The sequence below is a fragment of the Schistocerca piceifrons genome, chromosome 1 (genome assembly GCF_021461385.2).
Source record: "Schistocerca piceifrons isolate TAMUIC-IGC-003096 chromosome 1, iqSchPice1.1, whole genome shotgun sequence".
In the NCBI taxonomy this organism is placed as follows: domain Eukaryota; kingdom Metazoa; phylum Arthropoda; class Insecta; order Orthoptera; family Acrididae; genus Schistocerca; species Schistocerca piceifrons.
Window position 1 is genome coordinate 690,755,396 of NC_060138.1, and position 23,851 is coordinate 690,779,246.

Sequence of the window (23,851 nt, forward strand, 5' to 3'; positions counted from 1 at the left end):
TCAGTCGATACTATTAACTACGTTATTGTTGTCAAGTTTAGCTGTTGTGTCGCATTCTGTCGACTGTTGGTACGACCCATCCATGGGAACACTACTTGCAGCGAAACCGACTGTTCAGTGAGGTTTAATACATGCACCATGTAGATTTTAACATTTACCACAATGGTTAGCAAAGAAACTTAAGACTTTCGGTGTTTGAGCGCCTACCACCGTTTCTCTCACGCTAGAATAACAACGAAATATCTAATATATTACATACGTAACATCTACCGCCTGCGGCCTTACGACACCAGATGCTTGAACAGTGCAGCCGATTACCAGTGGCGGAAATACTTTTCACTAGAGTACCGTAATCAGCCGCAGAAGCTTTTCACAGCGGATCGTATCAACAGACACTTCAAAGCATCATAAGTACTGGCTGAAGGGTCGCCTCAGCTGTGGCGTCGCGTCTTACTTTACTCCTCAGAGGGTATAAGTCGTAAAAAATCGGAAGCCTTCGGTCAAATAGCGTATTTGGTTCACCACACCCTTGGCGACCATTGAGCTCCTGCAATATCATAGTGAAGTACATCTACGTCTACGTTTTATACTTCGCAAGCCACCTGACGGTCTGTGACGGAGGATACTTTCTCAGCTTTTCCTATTCCATACACCAATGGCGCATGGAAAAAAATTAATGTCGGAAAAGGTCCATAAGACACCTAATGTCCTTAATTTTGTCTTTGTGATCATTTCACAAGAAATATTTAGAAGGAAGTAAGATGCTATTTGACTCTTCTAGGAGCGTAAGATCTCGAGGCCTCTCCGTGGTCTACAACGCCTCTCCTGTAGCGCCTGCTACTGGTGTTTGTTGGCCATCTTTGGAACGCTCTCCCGCCCAGTAAGCTGCGCTGTGGCGAAAGGCGCCATTCTTCATTGCACTTCCTCTATTTCTTCTGTTAAGGGGGGTAGGACGTCAAACGGGCCGACTTGGAGCAGGAGAGGCACCACAGGACATTTTAATTTCCACTGTCTATACTTTTACATATAAATTCATAAAACTTTGTCAGCATGACCAGGAAGGATTCTGGATTCACATTTATAGCAGTGGTAGTTCGAAAACACAAAGAAGTACTTTTTTACATGTGAAATTTTAACATTTTTTTCACTTACTAATGGCAGCATTTGTTGCTATAGGTACACTTTTCTTCATAAGTGAGAGAGATGGTTCGATGAATTTTGCACAGCATACAAACCATTCTTAAAGGTGTACGAAACTCTAGAATTTTCCAAATCTATTAAAAACTGTGGTAAAAGTTGAGGTAATTAACAACAAAATTTGTGTTTTTTCTAAACATGAAGTTTAAAATACAAGAGATCATTCGTTTTTTCATAAATTAAATGAATTCTAGAGTTTCATACACCGGTAAGTATTGTATGTATGCTGTGCAAAATTCATGGAAGAATCTCTAATTTGTGAAGAAAAGTGTACCTATAGCAACAAATGCTGCCATTAGTAAGTGAAAAAAATGATGAAATTTCACACGTAAAAAAATTATTTTGTTATGTTTTCGAACTTCCACTGCAATGAGTGTGAATCCTGAGTCCTTCCTGGTGATGCTGACAAAGTTTTATGAATTTATTTGTAAAAGTATAGACACTGGAAATTAAAATGTCCTGTGGTGCCTCTCCTGCTCCAACGGTTTGACGTCCTGCCCCCCTTAATACTACTTGTTATGGATAGCATCAAGAGCTCCACTGATGAACATGATCGAGCTGAGTAGGCGGCAGCTAAGTGAACCGAGCGCACTTAGCTGCAAAAACCATGTTAGCGACAGACATCTGTTTGATACTATAGTTGAGTCGCTGGTAATCGGCTGCACAGCTGCACTGGGATAGGCGCAGCAGCTTCGCACATCTACTGCAACCAATCACGTTACAGAAATTTGTCTCTACAGTAACGCCTCATTGTTGTCGGAGCTTAATAGGCGGCTACTGTTCCCGCCGGCAGCCGTTTGAGCTTTGAAGTTGAAATCTGGCAACAGCACTGCCAACTGTCAGGAATTACCTTATGCCTAGCTACTAACAACCTACTAGACGAATACCAATCAGGTTTCCGTAAACATCGAAGCACAACATATGCACTGATAAAGGTTACAGATGACCTGAAGCTTGCCATGGACAGACAAGAAGCGACTATCATTTACTTCTTAGATTTCAGCAAAGCATTTGATACTGCCGACTTCGACATCTTAGTAGCCAAACTTAGTGGACTAAATCTCTCACCAAGTGCAGTGCAATGGTTTCGCTCATACATGACGTCTCGTCAGCAACGCGTCTTATCTGGAAATATAAAATCACAATGGTGGCAGGTAGTGTCAGGCATTCCCCAAGGCTCAGTATTAGGTCCTATATTCTTCTCTCTGTATGTCAATGATGTGTCATCGGTTTTGACCATTGCAAATATCATATGTATGCTGATGACCTTCAGTTGTATGTAACTGCGAAACCAAGCAATCTTAAGAAAGCTATTGAAAATTTCATTACTGACCTCGATGCACTATCAAAATGGGCACAGGACATAGGACTAAAACTAAACCCATCTAACACCCAAGCGGTACTTGTTCGTCACTCTAAGCTCATTAGCCCAAAACATCGGGAATCCGTACCATCTCTTATGGTAAATGGAACAAATATTAACTTCTCTCCCTCAGCAAAGAGTTAGGGAGTAATAATAGATGAAAATCTAAATTGGACAGAGCACGTAACTGCAGTGTGCAAAAAAGCATCAGCATCCCTTCATGTCCTACAAAAATATAAAAAAACTCTTCCCTTTCGATCTGAAAAAGAAATTAGTACAAACGCTTATACTCCCAATCATTGATTACAGCGATATTATCGTACAAGGCCTCTCTCAGGAAAATTCACGACGTCTAGAACTGGTCATGAATGCCTGCGTCCGATATATCTGTGACGTTCGACTTTTTGATCACATTTCACCAGCATATGCAAAATTGTCTTGGCTACGAGCAGACAAACGTAGAGATTTCCATACACTCTTGTCTCATCTACTGCCTTATAAATGTACACTGTCCCTCATATCTCCCCTCGTCCTTAACGCTTATGTCGGAACAACATGACAGAAACTGACAGAACCACACGTTCCCATCATAATAAAATCCTCTCTGTTCCATTTCATCGTTCAGTCACCTTCTCTAAGTCCTTTACAGTAGCGGGAACCCGACTCTGGGATAACCTCCCTCGTTATGTTATAGAACTTAAAAACATGTCCGGCTTCAATAAACAGTTAATGACGTATCTACTTAAGTAACAGTAATGCCTTCCTCTGTACACGAATGCACTTCACCTCATTACTTCCCTCTTTCCCCCTCCTTAAATCTCCCTTCCCCAAAACTCGCTATACTAGTAAACATCTATTTTACACACCAAGATATTAATGTACATCTGCACAAATCTTCATTACTATTGCCAATTTTTCTCATGTTTATCATTATTATTTGATTTTTTCACTGTTATTATTATTGCTTTTATCATAATCTGTATGTATAGCACCTGTTGTAAAAATACTGCCAGCATTTACTTTATTAGGTCTTAGTCATTAGTCTCTATTCATATTGTCACTAGAGTAATCTAATTCTCTTATTTAAACTATTGTCATGATGTAACTGATGTGTGAAATGCTGCATGTGTAGAACACTGGTCCGATGCCTGATGGCCTTAATCTGATCAGTCTAAATAAATAAATAAAATATAATCGTTTCTTTCTGTTGTTGCTTCGACACTGCAGAAATATTGATTGATTGAATGACTGATTGATTTTTATTGTTGTAGAGACCTCAGAGATCATCTGAGGCATTACGAAAGCCAATATTACACAGTATAAATGTTACACAAATAATTACAAAAACAAGAAAAATATTACAAAATATAAATATTACACAAATAATTATGGTACCTTCACACAAATACAAAACAGAGAAACTTCTGGTACAAATTGATATTGCGTAGTAAATTTAGCCAATTACAGACTTACTCATATATAGAAGCATATAAAAGCTGATCACAAAGTATAGTCATACCATATTCTTTGCCTCCATTAAAAATTCATCAGTTTCATAAATGCTGAGCTCAAGAAGAAATTCTTTTACTTTTTTTTTTGAATTGTTGAATTGGAAGATCCCTGATATGTTGGGGTATGGCATTAAAAAATATTATACACTTGTATAAGAAGCACTTTTGTGTTTTTTTTTATAGTTACATCGGAAAGAAACTAGGTCCTGCTTGTTTCTTGTGTTATAATCATGACGCATGTCATACTGCTGATAACTCGGATAGTTTTCCTTAATATGCATTACACACTGTAGTATAAATAATGACGGCAGGGTCATAATCTGACTACAGCATGCGTTAACGTTCGCGGATCGAGAGATAAGTACCTTCAAGCACTTTCTCGTAGATAGAGGATAGGAAGACGAGGGTTAAAAGATGTACCTCACCCGGTAAATTGCCCACATCTCGTGGTCGTGCGGTAGCGTTCTCGCTTCCCACGCCAGGGTTCCCGGGTTCGATTCCCGGCGGGGTTAGGGATTTTCTCTGCCTCGTGATGGCTGGGTGTTGTGTGCTGTCCTTAGGTTAGTTAGGTTTAAGTAGTTCTAAGTTCTAGGGGACTTATGACCACAGCAGTTGAGCCCCATAGTGCTCAGAGCCATTTTTTCACCCGGTAAATTCTTAAACTGTCTCTCTTTCTCGTATGGTTTTCGGTCGGATTTTGCACCTTGTCTGTGCCTGCACGGCGAATCTCGCCACCCGCAAGGTAATACCGCGGATTAATGGTTCAAATGGCTCTGAGCACTATGGGACTTAATTGCTGAGGTCATCAGTCCCCTAGAACTTAGAACTACTTAAACCTAACTAACCTGAAGACATCACACACATCCATGCCCGAGGCTGGATTCGAACCTGCGTCCGTAGCGGTCGCGCGGTTCCACACTGTGACGCCTAGAACCGCTTGGCCACTCCGGCCGGCAATGCCGCGGGTAACACGCAGACGAATCACAGCTCGTCTAATTGCTGTGAGTACTGCATATGGCGAATTCTCTGGACGCGGTCGCAATAGCGCGTCTGTGTAGTAGCGTGGTGGTGACGTCGACTAGTGACAAATCACTTGGTCACAAAGTTAAACTGGAGCTGAAAATACTGGTTGCTGTGATATGCATGACGAGCAAGGCGGGCAGCCGGGCGGCCAGGGGCGCTGGTGCTGCCTGCAGGCGGCGCTGCCCGCGCAGCTCTGCCCCGCGGCCTCTCCCTCCGCCCTCCGCCCTTAACCTGGTTCCGCAGCCACGCGCAGACCAGACCGCCCTCCCCCCTTCAGGCGCCGCCGCCCCCGCGAAGCCCTGTCTGCGCGGCACGTGTCACACAGTGACGCCGCCGGAGCTTTCCCAAGGTCGGCGCTGCGCCACACCCAGATTTTTTTACACTGCCCTCTGCACAGAATACCAACAATACCAACAAGAAAACCCCACGTCACACAGTCGTATAGACTGTCATGACACTCTCTGCTGCGGAGGTTGTTACCGTTTGACAACTGTAGGGACACCAGTGCTCCAAACGGTGAGAAAGCACTATCATATGCGTCGTAAGGATAATCTTCGTTTTTCGTCTCTTTTGTACGTGATTTACGAAATACGTATTTTATATTTTGCCTCCAACTGTTTGTCTAATATCAGAAGACAGGAATGATTACGAAATAAATGTCGAAAATTTCGAATCTCACTGATTCAGTGACGTAAGCTGTAACTTACTCATGAAGAAGTACACTACTGCCCATTAAAATTGCTACACTACGAAGATGAATACCTAATCAATGTTTAATAAATGAAAAGCACCCGTTTGCTTTTGTTCTAAAGCAAACTGGTGCTTTTCATTTATTATAATGTTGTTCTACCAAGAACCGACGGAAGATTCTGTTAATATAATCAGTGTTTGTTTGTTTGTAAGGAACGTTCCTCCAGTCCCACTACACACTGAAATACTTGGGCCACTGTGACGTAGCACGTTCCTATAGCAGCCTGAAAATGGTGCAAATCAACTCCATTTTGCACCTACAAGCAACAAACAAAATTAATTAAGTAACATTATTTTGTTGACGTGATAATTAAGGTTCTATTATTACCCACTAAAAAGTCCCAAGCGCTGATTATACTGTGTTGACTAACGTAGGTAAGTGCATGATTCTTCACTACAAGAACTATTGAACTCATTGAAAATGGCTACTTGTCTTCATTTGACATGTGGCACTTAATATGCGACGCCAGGAATGGACAGTGCGCAGTGACTCTCTCTTTACCGACTTTTTTCTGTTTGGTCTGAGGCTATTTCATTACAGGACGAGGGATACCGGCTTGAAAATTAACAGTCGTCTCCCGTTCGAAACGGCCTCTGTATTGCGTGATATACACTGACATGACACTAGTCATGTGATAGCGATATGCACAAATACACTACTGGCCATTAAAATTGCTACACCACGAAGATGACGTGCTACAGACGAGAAATTTAACCGACAGGAAGAAGATGCTGTGATATGCAAATGATTAGCTTTTCAGAGCATTCACACAAGGTTGGTGCCGGTGGCTATGCCTACGACGTGCTGACATGAGGAAAGTTTCCAACCGATTTCTCATACACAAACAGCAGTTGACCGGCGCTGCCTGGTGAATCGTTATTGTGATGCCTCGTGTAAGGAGGAGAAATGCGTACCATCACGTTTCCGACTTTGATAAAGGTCAGATTGTAGCCTATTGCAATTGCGGTTTATCGTATAGCGACATTGCTGCTCGCGTTGGTCGCGATCCAATGACTGTTAGCAGAATATGGAATCGGTGGGTTCAGGAGGGTAATGCGGAACGCCGTGCTGGATCCCAACGGCCTCGTATCACTAGCAGTCGAGATGACAGGCATCTTATCTGCATGGCTGTAACGGATCGTGCAGCCACGTCTCGACCCCTGAGTCAAGAGATGGAGACGTTCGCAAGACAACAACCATCTGCACGAACAGTTCGACGACGTTTGCAGCAGCATGGACTATCAGCTCGGAGACCATGGCTGCGGTTACCATTAACGCTGCATCACAGACAGGAGCGCCTGCGATGGTGAACTCAACGACGAACATGGGTGCACGAATGGCAAAACGTCATTTTTTCGGATGAAGCCAGGTTCTGTTTACAGCATCATGATGGTCGCATCCGTGTTTGGCGACATCCCGGTGAACGCGCATTGGAAGCGTGTATTCGTCATCGCCATACTGGTGTATCACCCGGCGTGATGGTATGGGGTGCCATTGGTTACACGTCTCGGTCACCTGTTCTCACTGACGGCACTTTGAGCGGTGGACTTTCCATTTCAGATGTGTTACGACCCGCGGCTCTCCCGATCCCTGCGAAACCCTACATTTCAACAGGATAATGCACGACCGCATGTTACAGGTCCTGTACGGGCCTTTCTGGATGCAGAAAATGTTCAGACTGGTGCCCTGGCCAGCACATTCTCCAGAGCTCTCACCAATTATAAACGTCTGGTCAATGGTGGCCGAGTAACTGGCTCGTCACAATACGCCAGTCACTATTCTTGATGAACTGTGGTATCATGTTGAAGCTGCATGGGCAGCTGTACCTGTACACGCCATCCAAGCTCTGTTTGACTCAATGCCCAGGCGTATCAAGGCCGTTATTACGGCCAGAGGTGATTGTTCTGGGTACTGACTTCTCAGGATCTATGCACCCAAATTGCGTGAAAATGTAATCACATGTCAGTTCTGCTCCCCGACACGCTAAGAGCAGCGGACATCGACATCGCCTTACTACAAGAACTGAGGGCAGTAACTTGGTTCGCATCTTACGGATACGACACGTACGCTGCCTCGGCGGCTATGGAACTCACAGGCGCAGCTATCCTCCTCCAAGACGGAATTGCACTTTCCGATGTCGCATACCTCCCAACGGCAAGAGGGGTGGCCATAACAGTTGAGGGAATCAGAATCATAAATCTCTACGTCCCATCGGGCACAGATGAACAAAGGGATCGCTTCCAGTTCTACGTAGAAGAGATCACGCCTTTATTTCTCGGCAGACACGATTAGCTCAGCGTGGGTGGAGACTGCAACGGTGTTATTGAGCGCACAGACCAAAACCCACATTTCACCACATGTCCGGAACTTCGCTTCCTCGTCCGTCGCCTTCGTCTCGTTGACAATTGGAGAGTGGTATACGGTGACCGCCCGGAGCATACACATATTACGACCCACTCTGCCAACCAACTCTGTAGAATATATATCCATGACGCTCTAAAACCCGTTCTTATTTTTATGTGAACTATCTGGAAAGAATTCTAATTGGTGTTGGGATGAGGAAGCTCAATCAGAATTTGAACAACTTCGTGATGCTTTAATTGCTGCTCCACTTCTTTCACATCCGGATTTATCTAAAGATTTTTGTTTGGCGACGGACTCATCATACAAAGGCTTAAGTGCACACTTATTTCAAGAGATAGAAGAAAACAGCGTTGTAGTACAGAAAACTATTGCATTTGGAAGTCGTGTTCTCTCTAAATCAGAAAAGAATTATTCGATTACGGAACTTGAAGCCTTGGCTGTTGTATGGGCTTTCACAAAATTTCGCGTATTTTTGTATGGCAGACATACTAAGGTTTACACCGATCACCGAGCTCTGGAATTTCTCATGTCAACAAAATTAACACATGGAAGATTGTCACGATGGGCGCTGTATCTACAGGAATTTGATTTTAGTATTGTTTACATACAGGGTTCTTCAAATATTATTGCTGATGCTTTATCACGTGCACCTATGGGTTTGAAACAAAGTGCTGAGGAGGACTGCAAGGAAAACAATTATTGTTTGATGTTGCGTTTGAAAATTTTATTTCTTCTTCGCTCCAGGACATCGCTAAGGAGCAAAATAAGGATCCAATCTGGAAGGACATTAAGGAGAAGTGGAGGAGAAAGGAAAGCGTAGCGATTAGACAGTATTATTTAGTTAGCAATGATATTCTTTTTAAACGGAAATCGGTCGACAACTCTGTTTGGTTAGTTTGCATTCGTGATGAGTGGGCTAATAAATTGATTTGGTATACACATTTCAGTTATGCCCACTTTGGTCCCAGAAAATACTTTCATAAATTACGAGAAAATTGCTACTTCGGTAATATGGAAAAACGTATTCGATCTGTTCTTGCCAAATGCAAATTATGTCAAAAGGCTAAGCAGCCAACTATTTCTCACAGAGCACCGTTGTTTCCTATCATTCCAGCGAAATTAAAGGAGATGGCTGCAGTCGATTTGTTCGGTCCAGTGGTTCGTTCTAGTAATGGTTTTGCGTACATTTTGGTAGCAGTGGAACTGACATCAAAATATGTGTGTTTTACACCTTTACGCAAAGCGACAGCTCGTTCAGTATCTAATGCTTTCATAAAACATTTTCTTAAAGAAGTGGGTCATGTTGATAAGGTTATATCAGATAATGGATCACAGTTTCGCTCTAAAATTTAGCCTCGTACTCTACGGCGTCGTAAGATTAAACCAATTTTCATTTCACTTTTTCACTCTCAATCTAACTTTTCAGAGAGATGGATGAAGAAAATCAATAAATTGTGTCGACTTTATTGTCATCAGACTCACAGAACTTGGGATCAGTATCTTCATATTTTTCAAAACATTTTGAATGAACTCCCTAATGATTCAACTTCTTTACCGCCTATATTGATGTTAAAAAATAAAGCACCGACAAATCGCATTTTTGAAATCGTTCCCTTTCCGCCTTCACGGAAACTGCGGCATTCTGAAGTTGTCAACCTGGCTCTACAAAATATTGCATCTGCGGCTGCTAGAAGAGAGAAATCAGCTAAACGTCCTGGTCGTTTAAAAACCTTGTCAGTTGGTCAGTTGGTCATCGTTTGTCTCACAAAGGAAAAGGCTTGTGTCGCAAATTTTTTCTGCTTTATAACGGCCCATATAGGGTTCGCAAAATTATTCATGACAACACTGTCGAAGTAGAAACTCTTAAATCTCGGCGCTCTAAGGGAATACATCATATATCGAACGTTAAAATTTTTGTGGAATGACATACTTTTGAGAAACAAACAGTTATACGTAAACACACGGAGAGTACAAGGATACCGCGCCGTGTTCCGGCGGCGGCACGTACTCAAAGCAACAGTCAAGTCTGCGCGCCGCACAAGGCAGTCGTTGACCGCAAACAATTACTTCCTACGTCACCCGTACCTACAGCTGATCGAGCGCTCTGTGCGAATGGACTGACAGCCGTAAACAAATACACAGTCTAATTTCTCTGATTAAATTCAGTATAAAGCTATAGTGACTTGATAAATTATGTTATTAACGTTCAGTTTTTTTCAGGATACCGTTGTATAAAATATTTAAGAACTTCAGGTAAATTCTGTGTGTGTCCGACGTTAAGAGGACTTGCTATCGAGAAATTTCCAGGAAGAATGTAATTTCGAAGAAGAAACTAATAAACTAAAAAGGTAACTATTAACTGAGTTTATTTTTCAGGTAACATATTTCCACTTAGGTATGCTCGCGATTACGTGATTCATACTTTGTGCTAAATTTCATGTTCTATGAATTTACTTGTGAAGCGACGTGCTTGCGTACATTAACTGATTTTGACAATGATTGATTGATGAACAGGGTTGTTATTTGTGTATATTAAGCATTGCATGGCTGCTATGCTTTTTCACTGATGTCACATTTTTTTTATTATGTGCCTGCTGTGCTTATTTATTTAAATTATAATTGTCACCTGATTAATTGTGATGACTGTGGTTATGTATGTAAGTTATACTTTGTGATTTATCTGCTTGCGCCTTCATGTTTACTTATTAAGATTACGTATGAACATTTATTTGCATATGCTGATATGATGCTAATGACCTGTTTATTACATAAGATATATATTTGCTGCTTTGCGTATGGATTGCATATTTTACATTTCTGTTTGTTGTCATAACTACTCTTTAATTTGGTATATAGAAATGCTGATATACTGTGTACGAACATAGAGCTTAGGTTACACTATGGTATTAATTACAGATTGTTCGCTTGGCAAAACCTCGTTGTAGGGATTGTGCTGCATCCACTTGTTGACATTCTGTTCTCTACTGGTATATTTGCTCGCTATTGCATGTTTTGCTTACACTCAGTGCTTTATATTTTAAGATAAGAAAATGAACTGCTATAATTCTACGAACGACATTGGTACAAGAAACTTCATTGAAGTCACATGAGCTGGAGGTTTTATGGAAGCTGTATAAATTTATGCTAATAGGAAGGAAGCTGACGACATGACATACCAACACTAGGTTTAGACCATTGACAGTTATTACATTGCATTCTTCGTGAGCAATTGAAATAGCAAGTGACACTTGACACAAGAAATACTCCACATGTTTGCTTCTGTTTTGCCATGATTCTTGAAGTGGTGTACACACTGTGAAATATTACGATCATTCACACTCCGTACTCGTACTTACTTACTGAAAGTTATTCAAACTAAAGGCTGTTAGAGGTCATATATGCATTTCTTTTATTTAATGATGGACAAGGTAACCAAAATGTGTTTTATAATTCATAATGAGTAGAAGATTTGGGTCAGATGCATTACACAGAGGTTGTGTGTGGACATTGTGTCTTCAGATTGTATGGGATGATGAATTGAAGTTTGCACTAGAATTTTATCTGTACTTGTTCGAGGAGACTGACTAGAGGAAAGAGTTGTTATGGAAGTGAAATGATATTGGCGATAAGGTTTATATGTATCAACGTATTGAAGAGGTATTATTGAGGTATTGAGACTGTGTGAAGTTGATGATTATTGGAGTTTTGGTGGACAAGAGGTAAGGTAAATGATATTGATGATAAGGTTTATATGTATCGACGTAAGAGGTATTATTGAAGTATTGAGATTATGTGATGCTGGTGATTATTGGAGTTTTGTTGGATAAGAGGTAAAGTAAGTGAGGAGCATATTTTTTTGTTGGTTTATATGGAACACGGAGGATGAAGATGGCAGACTAGAACACTCAAGTGGAAGGAAGATTGTCTACACACACACTTTGTTAAATCACTAAGCAGTATATTCTTTTTTTTGGAGAGAGGAAGTATTTGCGTATCTTGGCACACTGACAGTTGTTCAGCAACCGTACATTTGATTTGGCTTGGCAAACATTGGTCTTGACATGACTATGACATTGACTAACCCTATTATTGACTGTTATACATTGCTGCCACTACTACTTGATACACTTGTCGAACATCAAATCTTTGACCGAATTGCGTTTACACAGTTAATACTATTCAACTACACAGTAGCACTTAATGTGGATGAAAGACGAGTGAGTGTGTTTTGTGTGTTTTCCTTTCCTAATCCCAAATAATTGGTACCGACCTATCTCCTAAATATTATTTTACTTGTTTGTTGTGGCTTGCACTGACACCCACAAATATTATAGGTTTACTGTTATTTGTGTATTGTAATAGTTACTATGACAATTATCTGATATCATTTGTGTGTTTATTACAATTTGTATGTTTAGTGTAAGAGCATTAATAATGATTTTGTAAAAGCAGTTGTGTGTGCATTCAATCTGTTGTTCATGCCTGCACCTGTTCAACATTAATGGGTGCCACTTAGAAATGTTTAATTTCTGCTGATAAACTCTGATGTACTGTCTGATTAGTGATAGTGAATATTATGGACTGTTACCTGCACTTGTTCAAAAGGATGGGTGCCATTTGGAAATGTTTAATTTCTGCTGATAAACTCTGATGAACTGTCTGATCAGTGACAGTGAATATTATGGACTGTTACCTGCACCTGTTCAACATTGCTGGGTGCCACTGATAGAACTGCTTCTACTGACATAATGTCACTTGTTGCTGTCTGCACCTGCTCAACATTGCTGGGTGCCACTGATAGAAATGCTTCTACTGACATAATGTCACTTGTTGCTGTCTGCACCTGCTCGACATTGCTGGGTGCCACTGATGGAACTGCTTCTACTGAAATAATGTCACTTGTTGGTGTCTGCACCTGCTCAACATTGCTGGGTGCCACTGATGGAACTGCTTCTATTGAAATGATGTCACTTGTTGGTGTCTGCACCTGCTCAACATTGCTGGGTGCCACTGATGGAACGTCTTCTACTGACATAATGTCACTTGTTGGTGTCTGCACCTGTTCAACATCGCTGGGTGCCACTGATGGAACTGCTTCTACTGACATGTCACTAGTTGGTGTCTGCACCTGTTCAACATTGCTGGGTGCCACTGATGGAACTGCTTCTAATGATATAATGTCACTTGTTAGTGTCTGCACCTGTTCAACATTGCTGGGTGCCACTGTTGGAGCTGTTTAAATACTGCTGATGAAATGTTATGAGACTGCTATTTGCACCTGTTGACCATTGCCGGGTGCTACCGTTGGAACTGTGAACTACTCTGAGGAGTGCTACTTGTTTATTGAACTATTGAAAGGATTTTATGTGAATATTTGTATAAACTGATTTTTTTGTGTATTTACTGTTTATGAAATGTTATGAGACTCTTACTTACACCTATTCGTCATTGCTGGTGCCATTGATTGAATGATACTTGTGTAAACTATTATGTAAAATCACATGTATGCAAGCATTTGTATTCCTTACTGTATTTTATATATTAGGTTATATTAGGTTATTGAAGGGTCAGTGCAAAGCCAAAATTTATCTAGTTATGTGATATTTACTTATTAATATTATCTTTTATTTTTGTCTGTATTTTTTTTTTGACGAATTTGGTGGTATTTTCACCACCAATGCTGGAAAAAATACCACCAAATTCTAGCCCGTGGAGGAAGGGCATATGAAAGGTGGCTACACTGAGTCACAGCGCCAGAGATCGCGCCAAAGAGTTTTATTCTGCCGCCTCCACTGGCAGTGCTTGTTCAGAAGTTGTGGTGGTTAGTGCTTTGCTGGGAGGATGTTGATAGCTGTACTATTTGAGGCCATGTCATGTGCAGTTGTTTTGATGGGCTAGACAGCAGATGTTGTTCGAATGGAGATGTTGTAATGATCAGAGTGTATTTTTAGTCAATATATATGAAGGTAAAAAACATTTTTTTTAAATTTGTAAGTAGGCTGTTTAAGTTTTTATATTGGTAACGCCACGTAGCGCTCTGTATGTGCTGTGTGCAGTCTGTGGCTGGTTTGCATTGTTGTTGGAGTATCTGCCATTGTAGTGTCGGGCAGCTGGATGTTAACAGCGCGTAGCATTGCGCAGTTGGAGATGAGCCGCCGGCAGTGGTGGATGTGGGGAGAGAGATGGTGGAGTTTTGAAATTTGTAAGATTGGATGTCAATTATGACTATTAAGGTAAATACATTGTTTGTTCTCTATCAAAATCTTTCATTTGCTAACTATGCCCATCAGTAGTGCCATCAGTAGTTTGAATCTTTTATTTAGCTGGCAGTAGTGGCGCTCGCTGTATTGCTGTAGCTTGAGTAACGAAGATTTTTGTGAGGTAAGTGATTTGTGAAAGTTATAGGTTAATGTTAGTCAGGGCCATTCTTTTGTAGAGAATTTTGAAAGTCAGATTGCGTTGCGCTAAAAAAAAAAAAATTGTGTGTCAGTTTAAACACAGTCATGCATAATTTTTCATAAGGGGACGTTTCATATGTCGATCCTTAGCCGAGGATACCTCACTGGAATCTTCTGATTTTTCTTGTAGTTTGTGTAATTAGTGTAGCTTTTGTTTATTGCTAGCGCGTAATTATAGAGAGAATTTCCTTTGTAGTTGTAGTTTTTCATTGTTGTACACAGTTGTGGCATGCATGTAGATTTGCACCAAGTATTTCGCAACTGCGCTTGCAATTAACTAGATATTATTTTCATTGCTATGTTAATGTGTTTTGTTATTTTGCTCTTCAAATTGTGCTTTTCTGTGTTGTCGTGTGAAATATTGTGACAATAATGACATGTGAAAAACGTAATACTAGGCTTCAAAGTAAACTGAGAGATGACAGTGAAGACGAAAGCAGTGTGTTAGCGCCGCAGAGTAATGAATTAACTAATGTTCAAAGTAGGAACTTGGTAATTGTGCATAGGGAAATGGAGTGGGCTGCAAATAATGGTGTAGGCAGTGAAACAATTAGTGAACAGGGAAGCATTATCGATCGATCGGCCGGCAACAGCTCGCCCCAGGAATCCGAAATGACAAAACACAATATTGCAAATACTGTAGACTCAGGTTTTGGGTCCTCACCGTTTTCTCAAATGAGTCAAGACACATTTTCTGCTTGTCAAAACGTGAATGTTTCCGGTGAAAATGCACTGCCAAAAAGCATAGAAAAACACATTCCAGACACTAATACATTATTATTGCAATTACTGCAGCAAATGAAACAAAATCAGAGACAAACCCAGCAACAGTTAGACACAATGGAACAAAATCTTCAAAAGTTAGACTCAATGGAACAACACCAGAGACAAACACAGCAACAGCTTCAAAAGTTAGACTCATTGGAACAAACTGTTGAACAAACACATGAAGATTTAACTACTGAGTTACATAAAATCGAATCGAAATGTCAAAAAGTCTGTAACGACGTAAAAACACAAATTTGTGAGCATTTCCAACCTATTTTTTCGCGTCATGAAAATGCATTACAGAATCACGAAGCAGCCATAAAAGAACTGCAAACTATTGTTCATAAAAATCGTGACACCTTGCAAGCTAAAATTGACTGAGTTGCATCTACCGATTCGGTTACGCAACTTGCAAAAACTCAGGAAAACTTAAAAGACACAGTAGATACGATTTCAACACAAATGGACACTCTGAAATTTGGTTCAGAAAAACACACAGGAAATAATTTCACTATCGGATAAAGTAGCTGAACTTTCAGATCAGTTCACTAACTTATCTACAAAGGTAGATGATGATCTGAATGACACAAGACCCGTAGCCTTCACTGACACTGAAGAGTATGAACAAATTAGAAAATTCAAACAAAATCAAAATCAAATCAATACACAGTACAAAAGAGAAATCCAGGAAGTACAAGATCAGTTGGCACAAGTAATACAAGAATTATATATTTCAGAGGACACTCGCGCTCCAGTATGGGAAGAGGGACTTAGAAATACAGAAAAGTCACAAAATAATAACACAAGACATTTCGGAAATTATGAAAGAAATTGGCAAGGTGCACCGAATTTTGAAATGGAACCGCCGAAACGAGGTAACAGTGACCGATATGCGACTCGCCGACATGATGATTTTGACTATAAGCTGTTCTTTACTACACGTAAATTCAAAACATTTAAGAATTCTGGCAACGACATTCATCCACAAGCGTGGCTCCATCAATTCTCTCATTGTTTTCCTCCCAACTGGTCGTTAGAGCACAGATTAGAATTTATGTGTGGCTACTTAGAGAATGAACCAGCTGTAAGAATGCGATCGGTCATTCACGATTGCCACAATGAAGGAGAATTTTACCATGCCTTCCTCTCAGCATATTGGTCTCAAGCCACACAAGACCGAGTAAAACATAGCATCATAATGATGAAACACTTTGAACAATCTGAATTTTCCAGTCTTGTGAAATACTTTGAAGACATGTTGCACAAGAATCAGTACCTGTCTAACCCATACAGCCCCTCAGAACTCATTCGCATTTGCTTAATCAAACTGCCTGAACATTTACGACATATTATTTTAGCAGGACGTTGCAAAGACGACATTGAAGCTTTTCAGGGACTGTTACAAGAACTGGAAATTGACACTGACAATCACGGAACGCGAAAACAGGAGCGCAACAATTACAGGTCACATCTGTCACAATTCTGCAATGACAGAAATAATACGCGACAAGGCTATACTTACAACATAAATCGTGACGAAAACAGACACCACCCGTATGACAACCGTTGGCAGAATAATAGTTACAGAGAAAGATCGTATTTCCGTAGTAATGAATATGACAGAGACAATCACAGAAACAGACAATATGGCAAACAGAACAATTATTATCACGGGAGACAGAATAACTTCAGACGCAACGGTCCACCGTGCAGTGATAATTCAGGGAGGAATTCTCCACCACTTAACTGACAAGAAAGAAACTACAGGAACTACCGACATGACAACAGACGATATAATCAGACCGACAGACCTGAATTTCATCAGAACTGGCGGGATTTAAAAAGGGCTGGGCCCTCTGGGCAAGGTGAATTTGTATAAGTTAGGTCTCCTAATCCCTATAACGACGCACGCCAACAAAGAGATAGCAGACAATGACTTGCACCGCAGGCAGCCACGTGCGCCGGCTGGCTCAGAGAAAAATAACATAGACGCTAACCCTGAGAAAAATTCCAGTATTCTTTACCGACGTATACCACATGATAATTGCGTTAAAGTTGAAACTCTGCGTACTAGGAAGAGCAAAGGGTTACACCACATTTCACGTGTAAAACCATTTATTGAGAGATAATCTGCTTTTTAACTTAGTCTTTGCTATAAAATTTTTTCACTTCGAGTTACTAGTATGCTTTGTCAGACTTAGAAACTGTTAACATGCAACAATGTTTTGAAGTTCACTATCCAGTCTAGAACCTAGGGAACACATTTAGACAGTATTTACGAGTGCATTGTTATAGTGAACAGACGACACAGTGTTATTGTGTGTGTACATTCTTCCTTGTTAGTTGCACGATTACGTAACGACTATAAGGCTGACATACTTAGAACATATACTGGTACTGCTAATGAGATTTTAATGTAACATTTTGGTTTACTTGAAAATACATTCTGGATTTAAAGTACTTTCAGTGAGATACCAGATGACACAGTGGTTAGTTTATGTGGCAGCTACACGATTTTATCACGACGCTAATAATGAGTGACAATTTACAATGTTGCTTTTGCAGTGTTTCTGTTTTATATCTCCACAGTTTTTCTGTATTATTCTGGAAAGTAAAACATGTTTTAGTAGTAACTTTTGTGGTATAGCTACAATGTGACAGCCTTTTCCGTAGCACAACAATACGTTACATTATAGTACTTTCTTGATCACGGTAAGGTACATAATAACTACGGTATCTGCACGCAAAGCATTTCACTTTTATTTATCATGAGGTAAGTACATTCGCTTCTGCAGAACTTAGCTTTCGGAGGAAAATAACTACGACACTTCCACAGAGATTATCTTACAGCAAGACACACATTTAGCGCTACAGGACACGTATTTGAGTGATTAATTTTGTACTTAAATCATTTATTTTTAAAGATATTTGAAGTACAATGATACAAAGGTTTTCCGTGATACATTTCATTCCATTGCTGTAATCTGTAACACCTGAGGGTATAATTACATTAATCCTCAGGGGGGTACACGTTTACTTTGTGTACCATGTGTTTGGCAAGCACAAGGAGCCCTAGGTGATATGGTATTTGCTTATACAGCTTTCAACATCGGTACCATATTTCTCTAACACACAAATTACACAGCTATCTGATCATTTAACTGAGAGATAAACATTTTTTTTTACTACATCAGTGACAGATGTTTACATAATTACACGGTTGGATAACTTCACACTTATGAAATTGTATTTTGTCTGTACTTTTTGAACTGTTCATATTTTTTCAGAACCATTGTGATACTTTGAGAGCATTGAATGATGTATTTGGTATGAGATCATGATTTTTAAAGTACGTTTGAGGTAGATGACATTATTGAAATGAGCAGAGAATTTTTTTTAGGTTTTGACATTATTGCGGAAAGCTACACCTTTTTTGAGATTTGGCTGAGGTTTTATGATGTTATGATGACGATGTGTATTAGGCTGTTGCGGTATGTTTATGATCAATAAGCTGGTGCTATATGAGGAATTTGATTATGCTACGTATTTATTATGATGAAATTATGAAGAAGTGTCGACGAATATGCATATGTGTAATAAGGTAAGGAATAATGAGTAGTGGTTAGGGACTCTGACTTGTGAAAAAGTATGTTGGAAACCAAGAATCGTACTTTAAGAGTTATGAAATGTGTCTCAATGCATGAATGTATCACAATGCTGACGAATATTTTTTCGACACCGTTTTATTTATAGGATTTTGTTTCTACAGATTTGCAACGCAAATTCTCTAACTGTGAAATTTTTATATGAGACTATCACAGTAGTGCAAACTGGTGTCGTAAATATTTCGGTAAGAAAGCCAAGTGACCTTGACATAATGCGTCTTGAGTGGCCAGCTGTGTCAGACGTCTGGAGAAAAAGCCATTAGTGTGTGCCTTTTCAGAAGCACAGGTAAAAAAAAAGAGGGAGGCCATTATCCTCACTATTGACATTCCTTTGTAGAAAGCATCATAAATACGACACCCTCAAACTTGAAAACATGATTACACTGTAGAGTTCTTAATTTATGATATTTACTGAAATGAAATGATGAGAAACATTTCATGTCCATTGTCTTGCTAGTTGAAAGATTGTTTACTGCATTATGAAATGCCATATGGCTAGTGAATGACGTTTCACGCCTTGCTTTGCCTATTTTGTTTAGTATCTAGTTCCTAGATGCACTGCAGCATTGGTTAAAATAAAATTTTATAGATGTACTAATATAAATATTTTATGTCTACAGATCCAGTAAAAAATAACTTTATGATGGATGTACTCCAAAAAAATGAGGGAGCACAAAAAGACATTTCCACTTCACAGGAATTGCATACATAATTTTTGTCAGTGACTTGGTAACTTGTCTGCTAGAGCAAGTTACAGTGATGCATCACTCTAGTGTTAAGATATGACATAGGTATTAGACATGGCCATCTTTACTGTAATATTTTTTCTGCTTGAGCTTTTTCTTGATTAGATATAAGTTATTGCATTTGTTGCTGCTGTTTGCCAGGCATAGTTTTATTAAATTTCACTTTGTCTTACTCTGTTAATCTAGTTTTACTACTGATTTATTTTTCTTGTTTGCTGCACATTGCCTTATATTAGTTGTAATATTGCATTTGCTTTGCTAATTTATGCTGCTTGCTTTGCCATTTGTATTTTTTATCATTGCTGTCTGTGTTAATTGTTTTGTGCTGCTGCATTGCCTTGTTCCTTAGTTTAGCATCTGAGCTCAGTAGATTTAAGTTAGCTTAAGATGGGGTAGGCTATATGAGAGAACGAGTTGTGATGAATTGGAAGAAATGCATTGAGAAGCTATAAGAAAATGGTTTGGCCAAAAAAGTATTTTGAAAGAGGATATGAGCAAAAAAGTAGGGTTTAGGGACAACAGGTTTACGTAGGATAATGGAAAATAAATAATGAGGTAAGAAATATGTGAACATATAAATACAGAAAGCATGCTTGGATAGGATTTTTTTGGTGGAAACAAATGTTGAAATAAGACGAAAGATCTATGGAATGAAGTTTTAGGTTGGACTGCAGTACCAAATGTTACACTGAAAACAAACCCTGCCCTTTCCTCTTGTGTTATTCCGCTATGTGTTTGTGTACTCTTGTATATTTGTGTTCTTCCTGTCTTTATGTGTTTATCTGATGAGAGTTACATTGTAGAATTTTTCTGATAATATGTTATTTACTTTGAAAAGATGTTTAGACATTATTTATTCTGTTTTGTTGCTCATATGTGAAGGTGATGTTTCAAAAGTTATTCTGATCTTTATGTATGCACTTATGTCATCATTCCTGTAACACTGATGTATCTGTTTATTTCTATTCTTTTGTAAAGCCTGTTTTACTACAAATGTTATCTGTATTATTATGTTTTAATGATGTATTTTGTACCTTTGTTATTGTATTTTTATGTTATAAAATTGTAATTTACACCAGTTCATCAAATTATTAACTTGTAAGTTACATTTACTGCACACGTTTTTGTTGGTCATAGTATATGGACAATATGTGAGAAGTTGGGACTGTTAGTGCTTGCACATGTGTTAATAATTCAGTAAGGGACTGGTTAACAGCATTGCTGGTTCTAAGGACAATTCCAAAAACTTTGTGAGTGCACAAGTGGTGGTTTATGGACTTGCTATATTCTCCGCAAGACTCTTCGATGGTGATTGTGCACCTGCACAGTCGCAACAGATGGCTGTTGGCCGTCACTACAAGGACAACAGTGGGTCTGCACCTTTGATGACCCACCAATACCATTATTTCTACAAGGACTGCAATGGGTCTGCACCTCTGGTGGCCCACCAATACCGTTCTCTCTACCAGGACTACAGTGGGTCTGCTCTGTGATGACCTACCAACCAATATTCTTCAAAACTTCGACTGACTCTGCGGTGGGTTTGCTCTGTTGTGGCGCATTACCTGTCTGCATGTCAAGAGTCAGCACTGTCTTTTCGTTGGAAGGACAACACTACTTCTTCAAGACTGCATGGAAATCCACTACTTTCGTGTGCATTTTCTTCTACTGCTCAGACTTGAGAAAAACACTGCTATTTTACTGTGATGAACGATTAGGACTGTCTTTATGGACTGTGAGAAAATTTTAGCTTTTGACCAACATTGTATCAATAAGTGTGTGCATTTGATTTCTTTGTTATTGTAATTATGAAAAATTTTTTCAAATCTGTATTGGCCACTGCCCAAAACAATTTGTAAAATTTTTTGTGGGGAGCATGGGGGCTATGTAAGTAGACTATTTAAGTTTTTATATTGGTAACGCCACGTAGCGCTCTGTATGTGCTGTGTGCAGTCTGTGGCTGGTTTGCATTGTTGTTGGAATATCTGCCATTGTAGTGTTGGGCAGCTGGATGTTAACAGCGCATAGCGTTGCACAGTTGGAGGTGAGCCGCCAGCAGTGGTGGATGTGGGGAGAGAGATGGCGGAGTTTTGAAATTTGTAAGACTGGGTGTCAATTATGACTATTAAGGTAAATACATTGTTTGTTCTCTATCAAAATCTTTCATTTGCTAACTATGCCTATCAGTAGCTAGTGCCTTCGGTAGTTTGAATCTTTTATTTAGCTGGCAGTAGTGGCGCTCGCTGTATTGCTGTAGCTTGAGTAACGAGGATTTTTGTGAGGTAAGTGATTTGTGAAAGGTATAGGTTAATGTTAGTCAGGGCCATTCTTTTGTAGAGATTTTTGAAAGTCAGATTGCGTTGCGCTAAAAAAAAAATATTGTGTGTCAGTTTAAACACAGTCATGTATAATTTTTCATAAGGGGACGTTTGAAATTTCCTAATTAACAATGCCTCTTGGTCACAGGTTCAGTCAACAAAGCATCTGGCTTGTGTTCATGTATTAGTAATTCGGGTTTCTATGTGCAATTATAGTATTTCAGTTTTATTTAATTAATTCAGTGTAAATAGTATTTAAAATATCTTGTCTTATTGAGGAAGAACCGTGCCAGATGTGTACATTGAATCACACTTCCACACACAGAACAGTTACACTTGTGCTTTGTTGTTCGTAGTTTTTGTCTCGTAGCTTTTATAGTTGCTGGGGACATAATTAATTAATTGTGGTAACGGAAATTTCCTTTCATTCTTTGTTGTTATTCTATGCAGTCAGATTGCGTACTAATACTAGTCAGGGCCAACCGGTTACGAGACTTCGTAGCCGGACATACAGCGACTAAAATTAAAATTATTTGCATTCTATATAATTAAGCCCCCATGCACTGTGTTTCGGTGCCGAGCCTACCTGGATGGCTTGGCCCGTGTCGTAAGTTCAGTGGGCGACGTACAAGTTACGATGCAATGGATTACCCGTTACAGTGCAGGAAGCGCTATGAGTGTTGCAAAATCATGCGCCATGAAGATCCGCCGTGTCCTTCCCACAGACAGCGTAGCTCCTCATTCAACTAATGGAATATCTGGGATTGGTGTACACTCGAGACATTCGACGCATCTCGACGATCAATTTTCGGGCACCACCGCAACGCACCCGGGCAAACATACAGAATCACCTACTACGCCTGCTGAATATGAGCCAGAAAGTCACCTTCGTCAATACTCATCTGGCAGCCTGACTACCCCACATCGCTCAGATTCTGCCCATCACTGCGACAATGGCGGCTTTCGGGTATTTTATATGTTCCGGACAAATCTCCAAAGTCCAGTATGATGCCCTCACCTTACAGAAGCGGGATGGTGGCTCCGATCTGGTTAAGAGCCAGGACCAATACTATGCTCTGGTTATGGAAAAGCAAAAATACTAGCTTCACTGGAATGTTGACCACCGAGTTTGCACCTGTTTCGAGACGCCCGTCGACGTCTTTGACACACATTCCACCTCCGAAGTCGCACACCGGCCGCTTCTTTTTATACATATGTACCGAGCTCCCCAGGAATAGGAAGACGACCACTCGCGATATTTACCGCCTTCTCCGACCGTTCCCACCACGAACCCTGTCGAAGGACGTCAACCCCAGGTTTCATTGCCTACAGTTTGGAAAAACATCCATCAACCATACCACACCACTGAAACCACCGCGACATGGTGCCTTCTCGTCAACAGAAAATATACTAAAAGACAGAAACCGCACCGCATCGCGCTGGCGGACTCACCCATGTACCTCAACTGCAATGTCTTACACCGTTTTGAGTGTGGGCAGTAGCAGCAGTGTGGACTCTCGTGCAGAAGGTCGTGGCTAGTTTCCATCATCATGGCATGGTTATCAACTATCTCTTCCAGGACGACATCGTCGATCCGGCGGACTTCCGGAAACGTCTCCAAGCACAGCACCACACCCTTCGCCGACATCGAAACTATCGGGGCATTTTCGCGAACTATTCGCAGAGT